Source organism: Crocodylus siamensis, chromosome 10, assembly GCF_052110815.1.
Source record: "Crocodylus siamensis isolate JL-2025a chromosome 10, ASM5211081v1, whole genome shotgun sequence".
Lineage (NCBI taxonomy): Eukaryota > Metazoa > Chordata > Crocodylia > Crocodylidae > Crocodylus > Crocodylus siamensis.
This window is the reverse complement of record NC_143404.1, coordinates 70,147,443-70,169,810: the sequence shown is the minus strand read 5'-3', so window position 1 is coordinate 70,169,810 and position 22,368 is coordinate 70,147,443. Positions and strand designations below refer to the sequence as shown.

At 51.2% G+C, this 22,368-nt stretch overlaps 1 protein-coding gene across 5 annotated transcripts in view; it reads left to right on the top strand.

The window, feature by feature from the left end:
- The window catches only part of MYT1 (myelin transcription factor 1), a 95,739-nt gene that overhangs the window by 5,141 nt on the left and 68,230 nt on the right, over positions 1–22,368 (top strand). Inside the window, exon 1 of one of the 5 annotated variants that reach the window (XM_090065017.1) lies at positions 263–374. The exons of the other annotated variants lie outside the window; for them this stretch is intronic. The gene's annotated coding sequence lies outside the window, so the exon portion shown is untranslated. Of the gene's footprint in view, positions 1–262; positions 375–22,368 lie in introns of those variants that run through there. 5 annotated transcript variants of the gene reach the window in all.

Here is a 22,368-nt window from a genome sequence, read left to right as displayed (position 1 = left end):
TTTTTTTTTTTTTTGGATGCTATACTGTAAATTTATTTCACCTCCGAGAGTAAACAGATATATTGCAACCTCAAGGGTTCATGGGTAGCGCCTGTACAAAGGGAAGGCTCGCTAAGCCCCCCTCTGTGCCATTTCCATTAATGAGAGCGGTCATTAAGTAAATGAGACATTGCCTTTAGCAGGCTTAAGAGTTCGCACACGAAGGAGTATCCGCGATTTAATTGAAAGCAACAAACCATCGCGCACGCACGTTCCCGGTGCGGGGAAGTGGGCCGCCCTCCAACAACTCTTCTCTGCCCCCTCCCCATGGAAATTTCATGATTGCTTTCCGTGATGTCATGTTGAAAAGGGGCAGACAATAGCTGTGGGGAAAGGTAAGTCAATATTATGTTCTTTGCCTGACAAAGGCAGATCAAGCTGGGTGGTTCCCCCCCCCCAGTGTTTTTTTCTTCCCTTTCACCTTGGATTGATACCGTGCAAAGGGCTCTCGGTGCGTGCAAGCAGATGCGGGCTCGGCTTGTTCGTGGAGGCAGGGAGGTGGGGGCTCTCGCATCGCCCTGGAGACCCGGAGGGGATGAGATGGGGGCGATGAAGACTAGGTTCATCCTGCCGCCTCTCTCTCCGAGATGCTAGTGGACATGTTGTTATGCTTCTGGCTGAGCAGAGGTTGAACAAGAAAGTGGGGGGGGGACAACACCCCGGCATCCTATTCAGCGGGGAAACTTTCTGAATATTTCTGGAGGAGGAAGAGCTGATGCGATGCTTGTGGATCTGGAGATCGGTGGATGTGGACCAGGAGCAAACCTGGGGTGTCTGTAGCAGAAGAAGCGGCTTAAAGAGCCCGGGGGGAAGCCGGGATTCAGAGTTCATTTTTCCCTGGGATATCTGGCGTTGCAACTTCGCTCCGAGGTAGGGGAAGGGGCTGCAGTGATGCGCCCTGCCCGTCCTGCTTGCTTTCCTTTAAAATAATAATAATAATAATAATAATCCCGGGGGGGGGTCTTTGCAATTGCTGCTGTGGGGATGTTTGGGGAGGAGGCAGTTTTGCTTGTTGGTATCATGTAAAAAGCTACAGGCCAGGACTTCAGCGGTTTGCAGTTTCCTGCTCTTTAATGATTGAAGAGCTTTTAAATTTTCAGTGCAACTAAGTCGAGATGCTTTTCTTTTCTTTCCTAAGGGGGGGGGGGGGGGAGGGGGAGGAGTGTTTTAAAATAGCACGCACTTTAATACCAAGTAAGTGTTCAGGGCTGAAAGAATTAAAACCCGGTGCGTTTGGCTTGCAGACTTGAAAATGTTTTATTTTTAGCTAGCTTGGGAGGTAGAAAGAGGCTTGAGGTCGATAATCCCTTTAACCATTTCCAAAGAGGGGGTGGAAAAGTTGAGAACTGTTTGTACAGCAAGTGAGTCCAGCTCCTCTGCCCCAGCTCTGGTCTGTTTCTGTTGGAGTCCAGATTGTCTGTCTGTCCATCCCTCTTTCCTATCTCTCTGTCTGTCTGTCTGTCTGTCTGTCTGTCTGTCTAGCTGTCTATCTACCTGTCTATGCATCCATCCGGGAGGAGAGCAGCAGGGACCTCTTCCCTGGCTGCACGTCCAGGGGGCTGGGGTGAGTTGTACAGACAAAAAAGCAACTCCCAATACGCCGGGAATAACCCCAGAGCCGAGTGGATCCTGATGGCAGGAGGCCTTTGTGCTGTGAGTCATCAGGCTATTTCCCTTGCCGTCCTCCAGGCACCACAGGGGCTTTGGAAATGGTCCCCCCTGCCCCCTTGTTGCTGGCTCGCCCGGACTTGTCCCTCCGACTTAGCTGGGTTTCGCAGGACAGCCATTTCCAAGCCTCCCCGAGCATGGAGGCGCCTGGGCACCCTCCTGGGGCCAGAGGGCAGTCCCAACCAGCCCCCTCCCCTGCCTGTTGTTGCCCCCTCTCTGCCTCTTGTTCTGATCCGGAAAGCCGAGTCGGGCAAACTCCTTGCTATCCCTCAACTGGCTCACTCTCCAGCTCCTCTGCTGTTATTATCAGCTTTTTCCATATGGCCACTTTAATTAATGGCAGACAAAAGCTGGGCTTTGGAGGGGGAGAGAAAGAGAGAAACTGGAGTTTGGAGTTGGTTTGTCTCCGCGGCTGTCATAGAAACCAGAAGCCAAGATGCCGCCTCTGCTTCTCTTTGTACGCTGGGGTTATTGTTCCCTGGTCGGCCCTGAAGTCCTCTCCTCCTCCGGATCTGTCCCGGGGAGGGCACCTCTCTGCGCCTGGGCCCTGGACCAGCTCCCACCCGAAGTTGCCCGGCTCCAGGGATGGAGGCAGCTGCGGTGCCCCCTGCCCGCTGGCTCCTGTGGCTTTGCTGGACGGCTGCGGTCAGAGGCCAAGGGGCCAGGGTGGGCTTCCCCTGGAGTTGCAACCGGGCAAGCCCAGCTGGGATGGGGGTCTTTGCCTCAGCTCTGCTAGGAGGCTGCTTGTATCCATGCACAGCTGGGATGGGGGGATGTCTTTGCCTTGGCTCTGCTAGGAGCCAGCTGGGGGCTTGCTTTTATCCGTGCACACGTGGGAAGCCTCTTTACCTTGCTAGGGACAGGCGTGGGGTGGGAGATGCTTGTCCCCTTTTAACTTCATAGGGGTCCCGGAGGGAGCCAGGACTGGGCTGTAGTGCGCGGCCGCCCCTCCTTCCCGAGGGGGGGTTTGTATGAGGAGGGAGGATTAAGCCCCCTTTGCCTTTCGGGGAAGGTGCCAAATCAGGGCATTTTAGAGCCCCAGCAGGTCTCCGGGGGCCTGGGCAGTCCGCTCCTGTGTAAACGGCTTGGGGCATCCTCAGCCCACTCCTCCTGGGCTGCCCAAAACCAGAGCCTGCGGGGGCTAGGGGGTGAGGATCCGGGGGGTCATGAGGATCCAGTGGGGGGAGTGGTGGTGAGGATCAGGGCTCTTGGGCCCTTGCAAGGGGCCATGCCCTGCACTTGTGCCCGTCGGGCTGGGCCAGGCTGGGCCGGGAGCTGCGCAAGGTCCTGAAGAGCGCGGGGCTGCAAGGGGGGAGGGCTGGCTGGGGCTGGCCGGGGAGGGGAGGGCCGGGGAGGGCAGGACCCCGGCCTCGGAGGCGGGCGTGGAGCAGATGCCTGCCCTGGGGCCCGGGGGCTGGGAGTCCTGCCAGACTCCAGGCTCTGCGTGCTAGGATGCTCCTTGCAGATGCCTCCAGGCATCGCCCATGCCCCTGGGGGCATTGGATCTCCCCGGAGGCTGCTCCTGGATGCCCCACTGGCACGTGCATGTGCTGCCGTCTGGGGTGGCACAGCTCTGCCCCCGCCACCTCCTGAGGTCCAGGCCCCACTCCCCTGAGGCTCGTTTGGGGGGGTGAGGGAGCAAGTCCCCACTCCCCTTCCCCAGCATTGCAAGATCAGGGCTTTGGATGCATGTGCAACCCACCCCCCCTTCCCCTCTTCTTGTACGGTGGGAGGAGGTGCTGCGATCCGATCCCACGCTGGGCTGGGCTGGGCTGGGCTGGCTTGGTTTGAAGCCATGGGGGACGGCTGGTTGCTAGAGGTGGGGAGGGTGGAGGGCAAGAGAGAGGCACTCCTAAGAGCTGCCATGGACCGGGTCAAGCCCTAGGTCCAGTCTCCTGTGTGGCACCGGGGCAGAGAGCAGACACTGAAGGGCTGTGCCAAGCCAGGGGCGGCAGATCCCTCCGTGCTGGCCTGGTGCATGGAGCTGCCCATGTGGCCTGCTCCAGGAGGCCAAGGCCGCCCTGCTACACACTGCCCTGTCCTGCACTGGACCTCAGGCTCCACCTCCCGGTATCCCACAGCTCTCTGGCCTCCCCCCTGCACTGTCTAGGCAGGTGGGGGGATACCAAGTCAGTCCGCTTCCAGACAGCCCCTTGCTGCCAGTTGTAGAGGCTTGCGGTCCACGCCCTCCTCCATCCCATCCTCATGTTCAGGTGGGACATCCTCTGCAAGGACAAGGATACCCAGTGGGCAAGTCTGTGCTCCACGCTCATCCCACCGGGGAATCTCAGCTGGTGGCTCTTCCACGGAGCCATCACCATGGGCATGCCCCTGGCATGCTTCATGCATGCCCCCAACACCTGCCCTTGATTGAGCAGGCGGAAACCCTGGCACACATCTGCCAGGCTGCAGCCCTATCCCCACCTCCTCCTGTTGAGGCTCCCGCACCTTTTTGTTTCCATGCTCCCCATCCACGGCCCCATCAAGTCCTGGGACCTCCTGGCCAACCTCCCCCTGGCCCTAGCCACGCTGACCAGGGAGGAGGCACTGGCTGGGGGGACTTGCAGGGCCATTTTCCTGTCCCTGGTCCCTTCACATCTCCGAGCAGTTTTACCGGGCAGTGTCCACGGACTCTCTGGCCTCCATTCAAGGCCTTGTGGGCACTGTCCAGTGTGCTCCACTCAGGGTTTTCATTCTTGGTGCACTCCCTCTGAACCTTTGATTTTTGACCAGGGCACTGCAGCACCCTGGGGTGCCTTGAGATTTTTTTCAGGGGTGCCATACAACGTTAACCCCATTAGGTCTGCTGAAATGTTAAACCCAGAGATTTCCTTTAGGAACCCACAGGGTTAGAAAAACCTCCTGCCCTGTTCTGAGGGCTGGGTTCACTGCAACAGCAGAATAGCTCTGTTTTTATGGTTTGGGGTTGTTGTCGGCTTGCCCACGCTCCGAGAATTAAAGCCAAGAGCTGGTGTTTTCCAAGGGGTGCCTTGAGTCTAATGTGGGGTGCCTTGAGACTAAAAAAATCCACTGGCCTAGTCAGCTGTTTATCTCTTGCTCATTCAAAGCCTCATCAGGCTGTGACTAAATTCAACACACTAACATGAGCAATGAATGATTTTGCCCAAGGATTTCAGCAGTCAGTGCTGCCACGAGGAAACTGAGGCACAGAGGTTCAGTGCTTGGAGCGGAGGGCAAAGCTGGGTTTAAAACCCAGCTGTTCCTCTCTAAGTATCAGGCAGTGCAGAGTGACAAGCTGCTGCAAGGTTGGGCCCCGGTCTTTCCTGAGGGGACAACTTTATGGACCAATATTTCAAGTGCATGTAAACCTCTCCGCTTGTCACCTTGGCCAGACGATGCCTTGAGTTTGAAACCTGCTCCCATGGAAACACGGTCCCTGGCATGGAGTCTCGGTGGGTGGTCACAGGCTGGGGGGTTTAAAAGCCACGGGGCTAAATAGATCTTTTTAAGGGCGTCTGCTCTTCACAGCAAGACAAGGAGACCCTGCCATGCCCGTGTGAGGTAGGAATTGCTGCCATTTCACAGATGGGGAAACTGAGGCAGGGGAGAGTCTAGGCTTGGCTGAGACCCCAGAGGCAGAGAGGTGACAGCTGGGAACTCTAGGTGTGATGTTTTGGTTCCTTTTAAAGTCAGTGGGAGTTTCTGGCTATTTAACTTGGTGGGCCCAGGACTTTGCTGCTGGGGTAGGGGTTGGAGGGGGAGTGTCTGTTCTGCAAGCCCCCCCCCCCCCTTTATTTTATGAGTGAAGTGTCTGTGGGGAAGGGAAACTCCTTGGCTAAAAGCTTGGGCTCCTGTTGAAAGGTTAGAAACCCCCGCAAGATGGGCACGGGTGGGGGGGGGGGCTGTCAGAGGCCCGGCCTGCAGCCTGAGGTCCTGGAGGGCTGTGGGCAGGTCCTGAGCACCTCCACACACACGCACACATGCACGCGCGCACACACGCACCCCTCTGCTGTGGTGCCAGCACTTTCTGCCATTGGACTGAAACCACTTCCGCTGAGTGGTGTGAGGCTCCTGCCAACCCCCGCCCCCCCGCGCCTTTCCAGGGGGTGCACTGCACCCTGGCGGGGCTGCTCTGGGTTGCCAAAACCACGTAGACGTGTGCGCACTCTGGTCGCTTGGCAGGGGCTGCTGTTGTCTGCTGCCAGGACTGCGGGCAGTCTCAGGGCCCAAGGCAACTGGGCTGGGGTCCCGCTGCTTCAGAAGGGCATCGGGCACAAGGTTGGCGCTTGGTAACATAAAGGAGATTCAGGACCAGTCACTGGTGAGACCCAGAGGGCTTGAAAGCAAGTGCACCCAGGATTTAGGTCCTTTACAAATGACTTGTGCACATTTGGAGATGAGAGCATGGGCCAGGCATGACCCTAAATATGCCCTTCCCACCCAGTCCCCATCTTCTCCTATTAAAATAGTAATTCCACCCCATGCTGTTGTATCTAGCTTAAAGCTGTTTGTGCTACACCTGCGAGGGAAAATAGCAGCAAAGGGAAACTTGAAGTCGAGAGGCCAGATAGCGCAGGTCTTGAAGCAAGGTCCAGGGTAGTCTGAGAAAGATAGCCGCCAGCCCAGCTGACCATCCAGCCACTTTTGTGTTGCTAAGTGGAGGGGCTGAGAGCACCTTATCTCTTGGGTTCGGCTGTTTCAAGAACTGACAGAATTTTAAAACGAAATAATGAAGTGACACATCTCTGCAACGCTCCTCTTTATCTTTTTTTTTTGAAAAAAAAAACAAAACACGCACAAAAAACCCGAAAACTATAATTTTTCACCTGAATTAAAATACCTTTGATCTTTGTCTTTCATTGAACTTTTTTGCTTCAGAGAGAATAGATTAATAAACACTTTCAAATGGAAAAATAGAGTTTTGAAACGATCCCTTTTTATCTCTGACAAAAAAGCTTTAGTGCTAACCTGTATATGATCTCTAACCCTCATTTTCTTTTGTCTTGCCTTTTTTATGTTAACAACAGTAAGTTTGCTTTTATTGTGATCAGATTGGCCTTGCCTGGTCATTTTTTATTCTTCTTTTTCTTGTCTTTTCTTTTTTTTTCCCCCCTTTAATTTTGAAGCTGGCACATTAAAAAAAATGCAATGTTATTTTAATCAGACAAAATGAAAGAGCAAATCAGAGTGAGAATTTTAATCTGCCCTAAGCAAAACTGCCTTGTACATCTGTCATGTTTGGGATTAGTAGAACTCTTTAAAGAAGCTGAAGACTTTTTTTTTTTAAACAAAGTATTAAACATTTGTGACCTGATTTTCCATTCTTACGATATTCTCATAAGAGTGGAGGCTGCAAGACATCTGTCAGGGCCTCCTTGTTTTAAGACAATTAGATTTGTGTCCGGAAGTATTACAGGAAAAGCAGACTTCTCGATGGCAGTCGCAGTTGTCAAAAGCGAGTGCTGGTGGCTGTGGGCGGGAGCCTGAAATACCTGTGAAAACCAGGATCCTTTCGTTGGTTCAAGATGGGAGAACCCAAATCCTTAGTCACCCCTTAGCAGCCTCAGTTGTCCACCTGCACTGAAGTTGCATGCTGGCCTTGCTTCCAAGGTGGATGGTTTGTAAAGACTATTGCCTGTCGAAAGCAAGAGTCTGCGGTTTGGGGAAGGCGCTTCCCCGTGGCTCTGATCATAGCGGTATACGCAGACTAGCGTGCAAGGGAAAGACACGGGCTAGCCAGCACGAGACGTGCCGTAGCGGTGGCCGTCCTCGGTGCTTCACTTCTAGGCTCATTTAATTATCACCTGTCACTATTGATAATGGGCGCTGCCTGTAAAAGGGCACAATCCCAATGAGTTTTCAAGGGGGAAGATTGATCCTGGGAGATGCTCCATATTGACTTTTGTACCAGCTCAGAGCAACTAACTCAGGTCCTAACTTGAGATAAAAGAGCTCTGGCCCTAACGGCGCGCATACAAACGAACCCAGCGTTGCTTTTGTCCGGCCAAAAAAGTCCTCCGGGGGTTTATTACCTGTGTCTTGTTTGATGATAACGCAGCGTAGCCCCCAAGGAGAAAACCGACATGTGTTCAGCAAACGACTGGCTGAAAGAATCCTTCATTATTAACACGGGCATAGAGTTTATGAAGAAGGTTGCTGTCGACGGCAATCTTTGCATCTTGTTTATGCTTGCTGGGTAAAATATTAACTAAAGCATCTGAACATAAAGTTCTGGTGTGAAAGAATATCAGCAGGGGAGAGCCATATGGTGCCAGCATGCTAACAAAATACCAAACATTGGAGATTCCTTTTTTGCAGAAGACTGAAAACTCTGGTTGCTATACATAATACATGAGTTTACGCCTTTGATTACTCTAAACATTAGTCCAAGTGGTACAGGCATCTCCTTGGAACAGACACAACTTTAGGGCATGCAATTCTCTCCCCCTCGCGCCCCCCTTCCCTTTTCTTTTACATAAAAGAAATCAATGTCGAGCTGTTAAGATACAAATATCCAATATGCTGTAAGACAATACGCTTCCGAAACTGCTGCATAAGCTGCCTGTTGTCCAATTAAATATAACTGCAGTGGGATTTGGGTTTCTTGTTTCGTCCACCTGCCCAAAACCGTTTGGAAGCGGAAGCGGGCGAGACCCCTGCCCAGAGCATTTGTCTTTTCGGAGGAGGGCTCGTTATTCCTGCGGCTTGGATCAAACGTGCCAGAGCTCAGAGCCCAGTTGAGAGCAAGAAATGAGAAAGGCAAGGGTCTCTCTCTGACGGCAGAGCACTCGAGTAAACAAGGACTCTCTGCCAGCGCAGAAGTCAGGTGTGTTCACAAGAATGAATTCAAACTCTACATTAGGAAGCTCCCATGCTGAATGTTATTATAAGGTACATGAGATGTCTCTGGGGGAGCTTTCATATATATGCTGTTTAAAACCCAAGGTATCACTGGCTTAATCTGCAGGCAGCCCTTCGTGTGCTTTTGATGATTTTAAAAAATCCCTCAAAAACAACAATTTCAGATTGAATAGCTGCTCTATCTGCTTGTCCCCAGGATTTCTAGGCCAGGCTTGCTAAATACTCTTGCACATAAATGCCTATGTGGTGTGGGTAAGATCATGCAACACAACTGCCTGAAGTGAGTTAGGATCTGAATTTGCTGTCATTCGGGTGCTTGTGATTTTGTTTTTCTCAAACTTGAGGAAGGGGAGCTGTGCTAGGAGAGAAGGAAAGGTTTTGGTAAACCCTGTATTGTGGACCCAGTTTCCAAGTAAGCAAAAGTTCCTGTTTTATATAGATGCTCAAGTGTTCAGATACCCTAAGCATCAAAGCAGAACATTTCTTTCCTGTTCAGGCACTTGCATTTCAAACAGGGGGTCCTCCATATAACCTGCGATTACCTATTTGATGCCCGGCTGACTCACGGTCACTTATTCTAGAGATGGACTCGCACCGCAGAGCATGGATATACTTCCCCAGCTAGTATTCATAGTTGTTTGGATCTGAGGTTTCAGTTCAGACCATCAGACCAGCTGCATAGCTGGGACAGATGCTCTTCTTCCTATGTTTCTGCTGGGCAAAGGTAGCCAGGAGGTAGTGGGCTCCAGTTAGCTGCTGGGTGGGGAGAGGCTTTGGAGCCTGTTGGGAAGCTATCTGCTTACTGGAGAATTGCCCCCACTGTTTATATATCCTATTGGCATGCTTGGATGTAGACATGCCTCAACCACAATGTTACAGGCCCAATGTTCCCTCTGTTGGTACCTTTCTTTTATTTTTTCCTTGAAAGAGAAGCCCAATAAGCAAGATCAGAAAGAAACCAGGGCCGTTGTCTATCCCAGAGAGGCTCCAGTCTGAACAACACTTGATGTCTTCCAGGAGGTTATGGGAAACACTTTGCTTTTGGGAGCATATTGCCTCCCACAGCTCCTGCTGGGATCATGCAACTCTGCATCCCTCCCCAACACGGGCTCTGACTCCTCAATGCACCCAAACCTATATTGTCATCCTGTCTGCAGTCGTGTTTTCAGCAGTTCCTGGAAGGCATCTCAGCATGACTTCCCCAGGCTTGCGCTCTCCTCTGCTGGGAAGGACATTGCCCCAAAGCCTGCATGGAGCAGTTCTGCAATAGCCAGAAGTCTAGTCTAAGGATGCTGTAGCCTGGAAAACGCAAAGACAAGAAAGGAACATATTGAAAGATGATTAGGAACTTACAAAAGATCAAGGGAAATTATTAGGGGATTGAGAGTTTAAATGATGAGTAAAGTCACCTGGCCACTGATGGTAAACAGTGAGTAAGAGCGGGGCAGTGTTAACAGTGTAGATAGCAGACAGGCATATTGGGGCCTGGCTAGGAATAATGCAATGAATAAAAAAAAGAAAAATGTTGGCTTAAATAGTGGAACTGAACAGGGAAACGGTGTTGTGTCTTGTGGGGAAGCGGCAAAAAACCCCCAAATAGTTAAAAAGCACTTTGGAAGACACAAAATAAGTCATGGGTGGTGGGTGGGACATCCCAGACTGCCCAGCCTCAGCTCTCGCGATGGCATGTCATCAGCTCTTGCCTGGGCCTAACCTTGCAGCTCACCGTTGTTTTTTTTCTGTGCTGGATCTCTCCCACCCCTTCCTAGCACTCCCTTCTGATCTGCCAGACCATCGCCAGCATGCCCGACTATGAGAGCGAGCAAGAGCGTCTGCTGTCTAGTGGATCGCATCGATTCTAGGTTCCTAACTTTTACTGCTGATGCATGCAGCTGACTTCCACGATTTGGAAGCCGTGTCTCTCGCTAGCTTCCGGCAAGCAGAGTTAAAGGCTTGTTTGTTGGCCCAATGTTCTGATTTAATTAGTCAGCTGCTTTTGCCCAGAGAAATGCTCCCTCCAATAACATAAGTGACAGGCGAGGATTAGTAGCCCTGTAGAAACAGCCGCTTTGTTAAGAAGTGCCTGAAAGCGGCATGGTTCATGTAGGGGGAAAAAAATGACAATCTAAACAGTCAACTTTGCCTCGAGTATCTCATCAGACCACAACTGGGAGTTGCCATCTCTTCCCACCCATCCCCCTAGAAAATTTCAACTTCATGCTGTTGTGAAGGATGGAGGGGTTTTTTTGGCTGGCAGGAAATTAGATTGCTAATGGGATGGCCAAACGGTGTTAGCCTCTATCCTTCATCCCTCACTTCCTGAGCAAGAGATCAGAAAAAGAACTGGATGCATATGGAGAGCAAGAACATCCAGGCATGATGTTAATGACTGGAAAAGGGGCAGGATGGACAAGGTATACCTCTGCATTGGTCAGGCCAGTCCCTAATTAGTGGGGTCAGGGGGAAATGTTCCCCAAAGGTGGAGTATTGCAGAGCTGCTCCCTGCAGGGTTTGTGGCAATGTCCTTCCCAGCAGAGGAGCGTGCAAGCCCGGGGAAGTCACGCCGAGATGCCTTCTAGGAGCTGCTGAGAACACATCCTGCAGACGGGATGATAATATAGGTTTGGGTGCAATGGAGACTCAGAGCCCATGTTGGGGAGGGATGCAGAGTTGCATGGTCCCAGCAGACGGTATACTCCCAGATGGAAACTGTTCCCCATAACCTCCTGGAAGACACTGAGTATATTTCAGACTGGAGCCTCTCTAGGATGTACAATGGTCCTGGTTCCTTTTGTACCTTGTTAGGGAGATGAATGCTAGAGACAATGGCCCTTGTGTTTGGGAGTACAAGGGTTCTGAGTCGGTTATTTTAGGGGCCCAAGATGCATGGAAACACCTTGGACCTCCTTTTTGCCTGCCTCCTCCCATCTCTCCAGACACACTGACTTCCCTTGCTGCAGTGGTGGCCTTAGGGTTGTTGGGGCCCTGGGCAAGAGCGTCATTTGGGGGCCATTAGAGGTATGTACTCAGGTAAAAATGAACCCACCATAGCTGTATCGTGCATCTTTTTAATATTCTTTGGGGGAATTAGATAAATGGTTGAGTCTTGAAATGCAAATAGAGCCACTTCCTTGCAAAAATTTCACCCCCCCAAAAAAATAAATAAATGCAGGCCCCCCTAAAGTGTCGGGTGCCAGGCAGCCACCCGGTTTGCCCTCCCCTAAGGCCGCTACTGCTCGCTGAGCCCATTTCTGATTCCTGCCTGTGAACAACTTTTCTACTACTGGCTGCTTCTGAGATGCGAAGCACGTCCCCATTTTTGGTTCCTACAGCCAGGGCGACTGGAGGATCACTTGGGGCTTGATATCCTGCACAGGCAGAGGGCTAGGTGGGCAGGAGGAGGACTTGGTGATATAAACCAGCCGATGGATGGAGGCCTGCCCTAGCCAAAGTTCGTGCTGCCTCTTCCAAAGGGCCCGATTCTGCCAGTACCTTGGGATCCGAACCCTTAATGCGCTTCTTTGAGCTCTTATTGCCTCTGACGCTAAGGGAGGGATAAAAGCCGTCTCTAGTAGCGCGCCTCATAGCGCCCTGGAGGCAGTCTGTCCGCTTCAGCGCTGCGCAGGCACAATGCCTCTGGCTCCTTCTGTGAACGCGCGGCTCTTAGCCTATTATCTGCGTCGGAAGAGCCATCACGGACTCTCCATTTCAATATGAAAGCAATAAAGGTAGCGCTCGTTTCTATTTAGTTTTAATTAAGTGGGGTCTCCGGGAGCGCTAAAAACGGCACCGCCAGGACGATGCGACGAACGTCGTTGATGATTGTCCTTTGATTTAAGTCAGCCAAGCACGGCAGAAGTCCTGCTTGGCACACGATGGCTTGGGTGGGCAGAGACGCTAGGCCAACTGGCAGCTTGGTATCCTTTGTCTGAGGCTCCCACTTCCAGACTGGTGTTTTTACCCCCGCCGTACACATGTTCGAGGGTTTAATGGCCTCGTTTAATGGCTGGGAGCGCAGCTTGCAGCGTGTGCGTGGCTGTCCAGGCGTTATAACGCTGGCTGGAGGCAATCGTGATAGACGTTTCCTTCCTTTGTGTGTACCGGGGCAGGGGACGAGGGCGTGCGTAACCCGAACTGTGCTTCCGCTGACGTACCGCGTTGGTGGGGGCCGTTGCTGAGGGATGATCTACCGCTCGAGAGGCTGAGAGTCATAGGGTGCTGAATAACGCTCCACATTACCCCAAGGGAGTGATTATTCCATGATGATCTCACCTCCTATTATGCCTTATTGCTCCTGTCTATTTGACTCCGCATGACACACACTTCTGTGTCAAGTTTTCACTTCTCATATGACAAGGGAGAGAAAAGGCTTAATATCATACAGACAAGCCGGCAGTTGGGAAGAAGACCACTTAGTCATCTAACTTTACGTCACCGGCACTAGCAGCCAGTCTGTTTGCTGGGTGTTTAGCAGCCTGCTTCAAAGCCAGCCCCTCTTCTTCATCCTTTCAGCAGCTGCCTCTAACAAGCAGAAACCCGTGCTGCAAAAGCAGATTGAACTGCCACGTATTGCAAATTTTATTCTTACGGGATGTGGCGGGTTTGAGCAAGGGTGAAGCTTATTCCCCCGTGTCCTTGGCAAAAAGTTTTTTTTGGGGGGGGGGAGGGGGGGACAGAAATGGGAGAAATCTGCCCCCAGATTTGGGGTTTGAACTCAGGGGAAACAAGTCAGGTTTAGGAGTCGGTGAAGCGTCGCTGAGATATGGTCCTATTTCTGCATGAGGTGCCCCGCTTTCAGCTGGTATCGGCTGGTGTTGTTCCCCTAAAGTCCACCAAGATAGACTTGCTTACAAGCCATGTCCCTTAGTTTGAAATGGGTTCCCTCCCTTCCCTTAAAAACCCCTTAAAAATTCCCTCCCCTTAAAAACCTCTCCTTAAAAACCCGTTTGCTTTAGGAAATCAAGGCTTAAATTGCCCCAAGTCATCAGGGGTTTGCAAATCTGGGAAACAGGGATGGGAGGGGAGGTTGGTTGGCTTTGTTTTTTGCAGGACAGGAGTAACTTTTTGTACAAGTCCCTAATATGGGGTATGTATTTCTCTCTGCTAGTAAAGCACTAGTTTCTGGAGATGTTTTCCTAGTCTTCTTCAGCATGGAGAAGGGGCCAGTTCCTCATCCCCCACTGGGCCTGTGCCCTGGGTAACCCAGCTGGAGCGGTGGAGGGGAGCCCCCTCTCCAGATCCAGATGTGGAGGCTTTTGCCTAGGCAGGACCTGCAGGAGGCAGCTGGATGTTTGCCTCGTGCAGATGCCACTGCAAGCCGTAGGCCAAGGGTGCGCTGAGGATGGGGCTGAGGCTAGCAGGGTGTGATGGGCATGGGAGTCCTGCACATAATGCTGCAGAGGCCCACGGCTGCCTGTTCAACCGCAGGGTCCATGGACGACCCAGCAGTGGCCTAAGACCTCTTCTGCCCACCTCATCTGGGGTGGGAATGCAGAATCTCGCCCAAATTCAAAGTCTGCCTCAGGTAGTTGGCAGTGCCCTCTCTTTCCAAAGCCATGCATTTCAAAGGGAAAGAGAGCTAAAGAGCCGCTCTTAAATAACCGGCCTCTGGGCATGGACAAGGGTTTGCAGATCCCAGAGGAGGATGCTGGAGTGGGCCGACAAGCCGCAGTCTGTCTTTACACTCCCGGTCCCGTGTGCTAGGGATTTCGTGGCTGAATGTGTGTGCATGCACACCCATCCGTGTGGTGGCTGTGAGTGTGGCCCTCTCCTTTCCCCTGCGCTGTCTTTGGGAACAGGGCAGCGGGGACGCTCCGTGCCCCATTCAGAGGGAAGGCAAGAGCCTAACACTGGCTTGCAAACAGGCATTCAAATCAGGACTAGCTCCAGGGAAGTCGGAGGAGCTGCCCCTATATAAAACTGGTAGAAAAGGCCCCCCGTGAGTCGATGTGTGCTGCCTCCCCCCCAGCCCAGTATGCTGGTTATGTCAAAGGAGCTGGCGGTGGGAGGGGAGGTTCTCCCTGTGCAGAAATCCTGAGAGACACAGACCCCACGGGGAAGGGTTTGAATGCCGGAAGTAATTTCACTCTCCTGGCTTCTTCTTTTCCGGACTTGAATTTCCCACTCCCCTCCCACCCCACTTTGGACCCTGGCTCAGAGGACTCGGCCCTCCTTTGTTGGAGCCGTGTTCCCGGTGCTGGAAGCAGCCCCTCGGCCTGGCTCTGGGTGGCTGGGCCGATGTTTGTCTCTGTCTTTGCCCTGATCCTCGCTGTCACATCTCTCCCCACCAACCCCTCTCTTCTTCCCTTATCCCCCTTTTTCCTTCTACCCACTCCTCCTTCCCTGCCTCCTCTCTCCGTGTCTTCTGCCTTTCATTTCTCTGATTCCCACTCTCTCTTTTTCCTCTTGCTCTTCCTCTCCCCACCCTTATCACTGCCGCACCTAAAAGCCCTGGTCAAGGGCCAAGACAGCCTGATGCCAGGCATCGGCACAACGTGGTGTGCACATGCACATGCACATGCACATGCACATGCACGTGCAGGTGTTTGCTCCAACCTGATTCCCTCCGCTCGTGCGGACAACCCGCCAGGAGTAACTTTCATCCTTGCGTGGGATTTTTCTCCCCACCCCCAGCATCTGCACCTTTGAAGGCAGCTCTGGGGAGCTCCAGCTGGGTGGGCTCCCAGGTCCCTATTGCAACACAGGTCACATCGGTGATGCTTTTCCCACATCTCTTGGCCACATATCATGTTTTGTGATATACATTACTGAAATGAGGATTTCTGTAATAAATATGAGTGGAGAGAGCTAGTCTGAGCTCTGCCAGGTGCCCAAGCTGCTTCCTTTCTCTGTGCCTCAGTTTCCCCCTCTGTTAAGCAGATAAAACAAGCGTCCTCGTCTGAGTAAGAAGCCAGAGGGTGTTAGATGAAAAGGGCCAGCTAGGTACCCGATAATATCATCCCAACATGATGCATGATACAGCTTAGAAAGCAGAAGCTCTAGGTAGAGCTTTACATTGAGCTCTCAATTTCTGCCCCTTAAATGCAAACACTCGGCGTTGCCTCCCTCCACACATGTGCAAAGCACGGTTGCCCTGAATTGTTTCTAAAAATCCATCTGCAACAAATTCTCCTGCTGCTGTTTCGACACATTGGCTCCACAGAGGCTTTCGATTTGGTATGAAAAGTAATTATTACCGCGGTGCAGTTTAGCAGTTGTTTTTTACAGTGCTGGTAAGGTTAAAAGAAATAATAATAATAATAATATAAGAAAGACTCAGCCAGAGTAACTGCCTGCAACATGCTATTTGCATTTTTAAGGAAATACTTCTTGGAGACAGCTTGGGTGAAAGGTCGGTATTTGCATATAAATGGAAAAGAAAGTGTATGATGCTGGAAGTTACATCTATATTATTTTCTCAGCAGTGAGCTGCTGTTTCGGAGATTAAGGGACGCGGCTTGAATTTGGCTTTTATTGAATAGCGAAGGCACCAGGAAAGCCAAATTAGAGTGAAATAATGAGGCAAATGTGCAAAAAGAAAGTGGCGCCATCCCATTATTCTCCGCTCGACATACGTGTGTGTAAACAAGCATGTTGCATAGTGTGCATGCACACACATAGTGCGCACACACCAGTGTAAACAAATAGCTCCCCCCATCTCACACACTCGCACTCGCACACCCCCACGCACCCACCCCAAGGGCAATGGAAGGCAGAACAGATTGCAAGGAGGGCCTGGGTTATGTTTTTCTACGCCTGGTGGGAGAAGGGAGCGATTGTTTGAGAACGATAAAGCCAGGACTTGTTTCATTTTTGTTCATGCTCAAATCTCTTCAAATGGGGATTATCCATGAGCTTGGATAAGGTTCCAGCTATTGTGCTGCAGAGAAACAGATGGGTCATCGAGGTAGTCGTTGGCTGCCCCCAGGGTAGCGAGCAAGTGCCCCAGGTAGACATCCCAGGGCAGCAGAGCTAGTTTTTCCCTGGAGAGCAATGAAGGGTCAGAAACAACTGGTGGCCCTTGTTGCCCCTTCATTGTCCTACAGACCCTACAAAAAGCATCTAGGTAGGTTTAGGATTCCCATCCTCGCTTGCCGTCTCCGGTATGGTTACTCAGCCCTGTCCTGTGACACCCACAAAGATATCCGCCTCCTTCCCTATAAACGTGCTCAGATGTAAGTGGCAGCAGAGAAATTGCTGCAAAAATGGGCTATGTGGAATAGGTGTGAAATATGGTAGTCACTTTAATTGTCTCTCCAGGTGGGCTATATTTTCACTGGGAGGGTCCTGATTCAGCGAGCAAACCCACGAATGCCTGCACTGTAGCACTCAATGCAGAAGTAAATTAAAGCCTGTGTTTAAGTGTTTGAGGATGAGGAGCTTGCCCAAAGGGGAGCCCAATGCTGCTCGGTCACAGCTCAGGGCAGCTATAGCTTTGCTTTCTCTTGCGTGTGCCCCACTCTCAAACCCCGTGCCTGGTATTTTCCCTGCTCTCTCTGCCTTGGCTTTCCCCGCTCGGGGAAGATCAGCATCCCGGGCTGACACTCGCCAAACCAGGTGCAAGATAGACATGCCGGGTGCTGTTCCCTGTGCAAAATGATCTTCCTTTTTTAATCGATATATTTTGGGGAATGACACAGAAATAGATCCGGCGCCATATGAGCGGAGCATGTGTTCTCCTCTTGAAGAACACATGAGTGACATGAACATCAGGGAGCAGGAGAAGGATGTGTTTTTTTTCAACCTTATATAGCAATTTATAGCATCTCTCTGTCACACTGCAGGGGAGTTGTCTATTTAACTGTCCAAGAGCGCCGGAGGATGTCCTCTTTTGACGAGAATAGTTTGTCTCCTTGTTTGTTCGGTGCGTATTGCAGCAGTGCTTCTGACTGGGCAAATCCTATGGTGCTGGGCACTGTAAAAAGGTGGCCCTTGCCCCCAAAGAGCTCCCCATTTGAATGTAAAGAGAGGTGCAGATGGAGAAGCGATGATAGAGCGGTGTGAGTTACCATCTCAGCACACCAGCTGCCTAACTATGGTTGTGGCAAAAGTCATGGCAAAAGTGAGTTTTGAGAGGGAACACTTGGGGGAGAATGGAGCCAATGTTTGTATAAATGTGGAAGCGGGTTACCACGGCCGGCACTACTGGCTGACCGGAGGTGGGAGTTGATGGTCTTGCAATCATGAAGGAGAGATGGGGAAGGCTGTGAAAGAGCTGTGAAAGGTCTTGAAAGCAAAGACAGGTAGACAGTGTTTGTGATGGGGAAATGGGAAGCCTATTGAGGGATGCAGAGAGAGGGATGAATTGGCCCAAGTGATGGGCTGGGCGAAGGGTCCTAGTCGCAGCATTTTGTGTAGGTGCGAGGGGGGCCAAGCTGCATTTGTCCAGGCTAGAGACGAGGTGGTCGCATTAGCAGATTTGCAAGAGGGTGAGTATTCTTGGCTATGCAGTTGGCTAAAAAAGGACCCATCTGAGAGGCTTTATGCAGAAAGGCACAGGCTGGATGGATAATAGGACCTGCGAGGGCTCCAAGTAGAAGACAATATCCATGATACAGGCATTGGTGACAGAGGGGATGGTGCCATCCACAGAGCATAAGGAAAGCTTTGCTGGAGGGGGCAGGGGAGAAAGATGAGCTGTGTTTTGGCCACGTTGAGTGTGAGCTGGTCTGGGAAGAGAGATTGGCACTGCTAAACAGAAAACAGCAGGATGAGGCTTTTCATGCTAAAGAAACAGCAGTACCCTGGCAGCAACAACTGATTCCCTATCCCTTTACATGGCAAGATCGCAGGCCTTGTGCTCCTCTTCCTATCTTCTCACCCCAGTGCCTACAGAGCTGAAGCAGATTATGCCTCGCCATCAGCCTAAGCACCTCTGAGCCAGGCTTCTGCTGAGCCGGTTGCTTAGTTGGTTAGCAATGCAGGCGATGCTGAGAGCATCCATTCAACAGGGAAAGCCCTAAAATGATCTGATCCTACTGCAATCCCAAACCTTTCCTTCCTGTGAGGAAAGGAGAGACAGGTGTATGCATCACGGGTTTCAGCAGCTTTGATGTCCCGGCGAATAGGAGCTCGGGGGGTTAACGTGATATTATTTCCTTGCTGGAGCAGCGGAGTCAACAGATGTTAAGTGAAATGAGTTCGTTGGCAGAAGTCTCGCATTCAGCAGGTGTCTGAAAGTAACAAACTGACGGGCTGTTTTTCATAATTCAATGAGAAGGATAGTTTCTTCTTAGGACATGGCCAGGTATGGATTGGCAGCAAGGATGTCACTGTATCAGGCAGGCAAATGCTTCCCCATTACCTCCCAGAAGGTGCAATGTCTTGCTTGTCTCATCTACTTCAAGGAGAAGTTTTTTGCTAGCCTTAAACAAGTATTTTTGTGTGCAAGGCTCAGCTTCCCTAAATAACTGGGGAGGGTCCTCTCCAGGCAAGCCAAAGAGAAGTTCTTCACGTGAACGCTGTTCTTGGGGCCTCCGGGAAGGTAGCGCCAAACCCTCCTATCAATACATCCCATTTCAGTTGATTTATTAAGTCATATTTATGGATAAAGTAAGAGATGTGTCTCTCTTACACAGCTGTTAAACTTCAATTAATGTGCCTTAATGATTGGTTGTTAACTGTGCAATATACAATTAACTGCCTATATTAGCTATTAAATTAAAAGCATGTTGGGGAGGCTCACTTCTAAGCTCCCTACACTGCCTTGCTGTGGTAAACTGGGCGGTCGTCCTATTAGATGAGACATTTCTGAGCCCAAAGAGAAGGGCAAGAATGACTTAGCTGGCCTGGCCGTACCTTTTCAGTTCATGGTGATCCCCAGAGAGGTGTTAATTCAGCTCCCATGAAAAAGCACCCTGGTGTATAGCTGCTCCGCTCCCACATGCTTGAAGGCTAAGCTGATACGTACTCACACAGCGTATCAATTCAAGCAAATCTGTGTACTCTGCGTGTCGGGATTAAGCAGGGGCACGGAGCAATTAGTCACATTTCAGGCTGGGTTTTTGTTGTGCCGGCTGTGGGCTGGGGTTCAGTGCTAGTGTTAGGAGCCCAGTGACCAAAGCCATGCCGCGGAGGTGAAAGGCTCGCTCCTGGTGCCCGCAGAAAGGCCAGCCCCCCACCACGCCATGGTTTTGACCACTCAGAAATTTAAAAAACCCAACCAAGTCTGGTCCTCCATGCTTCCCCGTAGCTGGATGTACTGCTGAGCACAAACCTCCCCCTGGCTGTGAAGGGCAGTGAGGTGCTTCCCTGTCGCTTTTCTTTGGTAGCGGCTTTTTCATTAACGTTTCATGCTCCTCCTTTCTATAAAAAAGAAGGAAAGTGAATTAATAACTGGAGGGTTTGCTGGAAATAGCAGCGTAGGCTAAGAAAACAACCAGCATTGCTCCTTTCCTTTACACGGTGATGCATGCATGGGTGCTTTTCCATCTGCAGTATTGCTCACCGCTGCGATGCAGCTGGCTCTGGTGTGGAACGGGACAGCAGCAATGAAGGACTGAAATGGCAAAGGCGAATTCAGATAAGTGCAATGTAATGAAATACAAAGCTGCTCCTTTTTCTCTCCACCCATTGTCAAAGAACAACATCTAGAGCATCTCCATGGGATGTGCCAGGAGAGCACAGATCCTCTCTGTTGAGGTATGCCGGCCACAGACGGCTTGGTTTGCGGCTCATGGATGTCAGAAGAAAGATTTGTATTGGCTTCAGTTAGCTGGCTCTCAGTTACTGTATTAGTCGGGGCGTGTTGTGCATTCCCCTTCTCCTTTCAAAGCACAGAGCTTGCTATCCTCAAGTTTAGTAGTCTCCCAAACTAGCTTGCATAGCCCTTGGAGAAAGAGGCACAAATACCTTGCCCCCCATGCCCAACGCAGCCTTCAGTCCTTGGCCACGCTTCTTGTGCATTGTGATACTTCCTTGAGGAGCTCCTTCTTGCCTTGGCTGAACCTTGGAGCAACATCCTCCAGCCCTGCTAACATAGGACATCAGCTTTCCACGAGAAAAGGCAGCATCCTCCTCGAACAGCAGGGAAGAAAAAGCTCGTGCCTTTCCCCTTTTTCCCCTTTCTTTTTTCTTGTGCTTATGGGAACAAACACTCCGTGACACACGTCCTTTCTCAAGATCCCTCGGCACCAAAAACACACCGTGAAGGGGATGGTGTGGCCATCTCAGAGGGTCCCTGTGCTGAGCAGGGGCCGCTGGCTGTGAGCTGTGAATGGGATCGCAACCTTATTCGTCTTTTCTCTTGCGTTAAGTAGGAAAAGCTTTCTTCCCACCCTGCTCTCCTCTTGCCTTGGTTAGTAGGTTTCCAGGTCGGCCTCTTTGCTGGAGCGACTCCTTCCAGCTCTTTGCTGCAGCAATGTATCGTGCGGTGGCCTGCTTGCCCCTCTTTGATGCCACAAGGATTTTTAAAAACCTTAATTTTGATACGGCCTGAATGTGTTAGGCTGGCATTAATGCTGAGCTGCTTCCCAGTATGAGGAGCTGCTTGCTCAGACACCCCCTAGCCCGTATTAACCCCGCCAGACACATTCACCTCTGTTTGTCGTTGCTTAAAAATCCTGTCTCAGAGGAGCTATAATGTAATCTGCTTTATAACAGTGCCCTTACAGCGCTTTCCCTCCAGGAATTTATTACTAATATCTTTTTATGACATCCTGAAAGGCAAGCACATCTCCAGCCACTCGGCTGACACCAGCAAGACGGCGCTTCCAAAGGGCAGCTAGCACATCTCCTAGCAAATCAGGTGCAACATGGCCCCAAAAGCCAAGTGCTTTGCTGTGACAGGATCTACCCGGAGGGTGGCCGGTGGTGGCACCTTGTTTAAATAAAAAATGTTTGATGCCCTTTGCAGCCTTGTACTGGGGATCCTGATCTGCTTTCAAACTGGTTTCACAAGCGCAGAACCGTGTCACTACGTGGCGGCGTAGGAAAACCTATTGCACTGTTAATCACAGGAGAGTTTCTGCATTACATCGGGTTCCCCAACACAGAGGACTCTGGGTCTAGGCCAGGCGGGATCTTAAGCGGGGGTTTGCACTAGCTGGGCTTGGCCCCACGTCACAATTGCAAGCTTTTGAATGCATCTGGAAGGACTGGAGCTAGACCAGTCCAGAACCAGAGCCGGCTTTAGGGCTAGGGCTCATGAGTTTGATACCTGCTTTTTTTTCTTTAAGCATTAGTGTCTAATGTTATGTGCCTACCCAAGAATCTGCTGCTGATGGGGAACACTGCATATTAGTTTAGCCAGATGCAGCCCATTTTGGATAGAGGACGTGGCTGTCTGATGAAGCCGAGACCCGTCCCTCATTCCCTTCTGCCCAGGGCTGGAGCTGAGGAAATGAAAAGCTTCCTCTAGGAGTGCTCCATCTAGTGCCAAAGAAGGCACCTGGCCACTGGTGCTCTGGGCCAGTATAGCTTTGCAGAGCACAAATGCCTTGCAAGGGCTCTGCCGGTTTGCAAGTTGTTTGCAGCCTTTGGTAGTAGCCTCTGGACCAGCCAGTGTGGCCAGTGCACTGGGAGATGGAGGGTGGCGCATTGCCAGGTCTGCGGGAGACCCTGCCATGTTCCTCCCACAGGTTTGGGCAGGGGGAGGGTTAGGCTTGGCTTGGCTTCCAAGTTTGCACTCAAATATCCCTCCCCTCCCATCTCCGTAATAGAAACTCAGGAACCTGAATATTTTGCAAATAATTTTTTTTAAAAAAAATCACCAGTTGTTCTAAGTTATGAGGAACTGGCTTTGAGTCTAAGTTTTGCTTAACTTGGTTTTCACTGCAAGTGTTCAGCACAGCTCCAAATGCAGCCGACCAGGCTCCATAAGCAAAGAAACTGCATATCCTT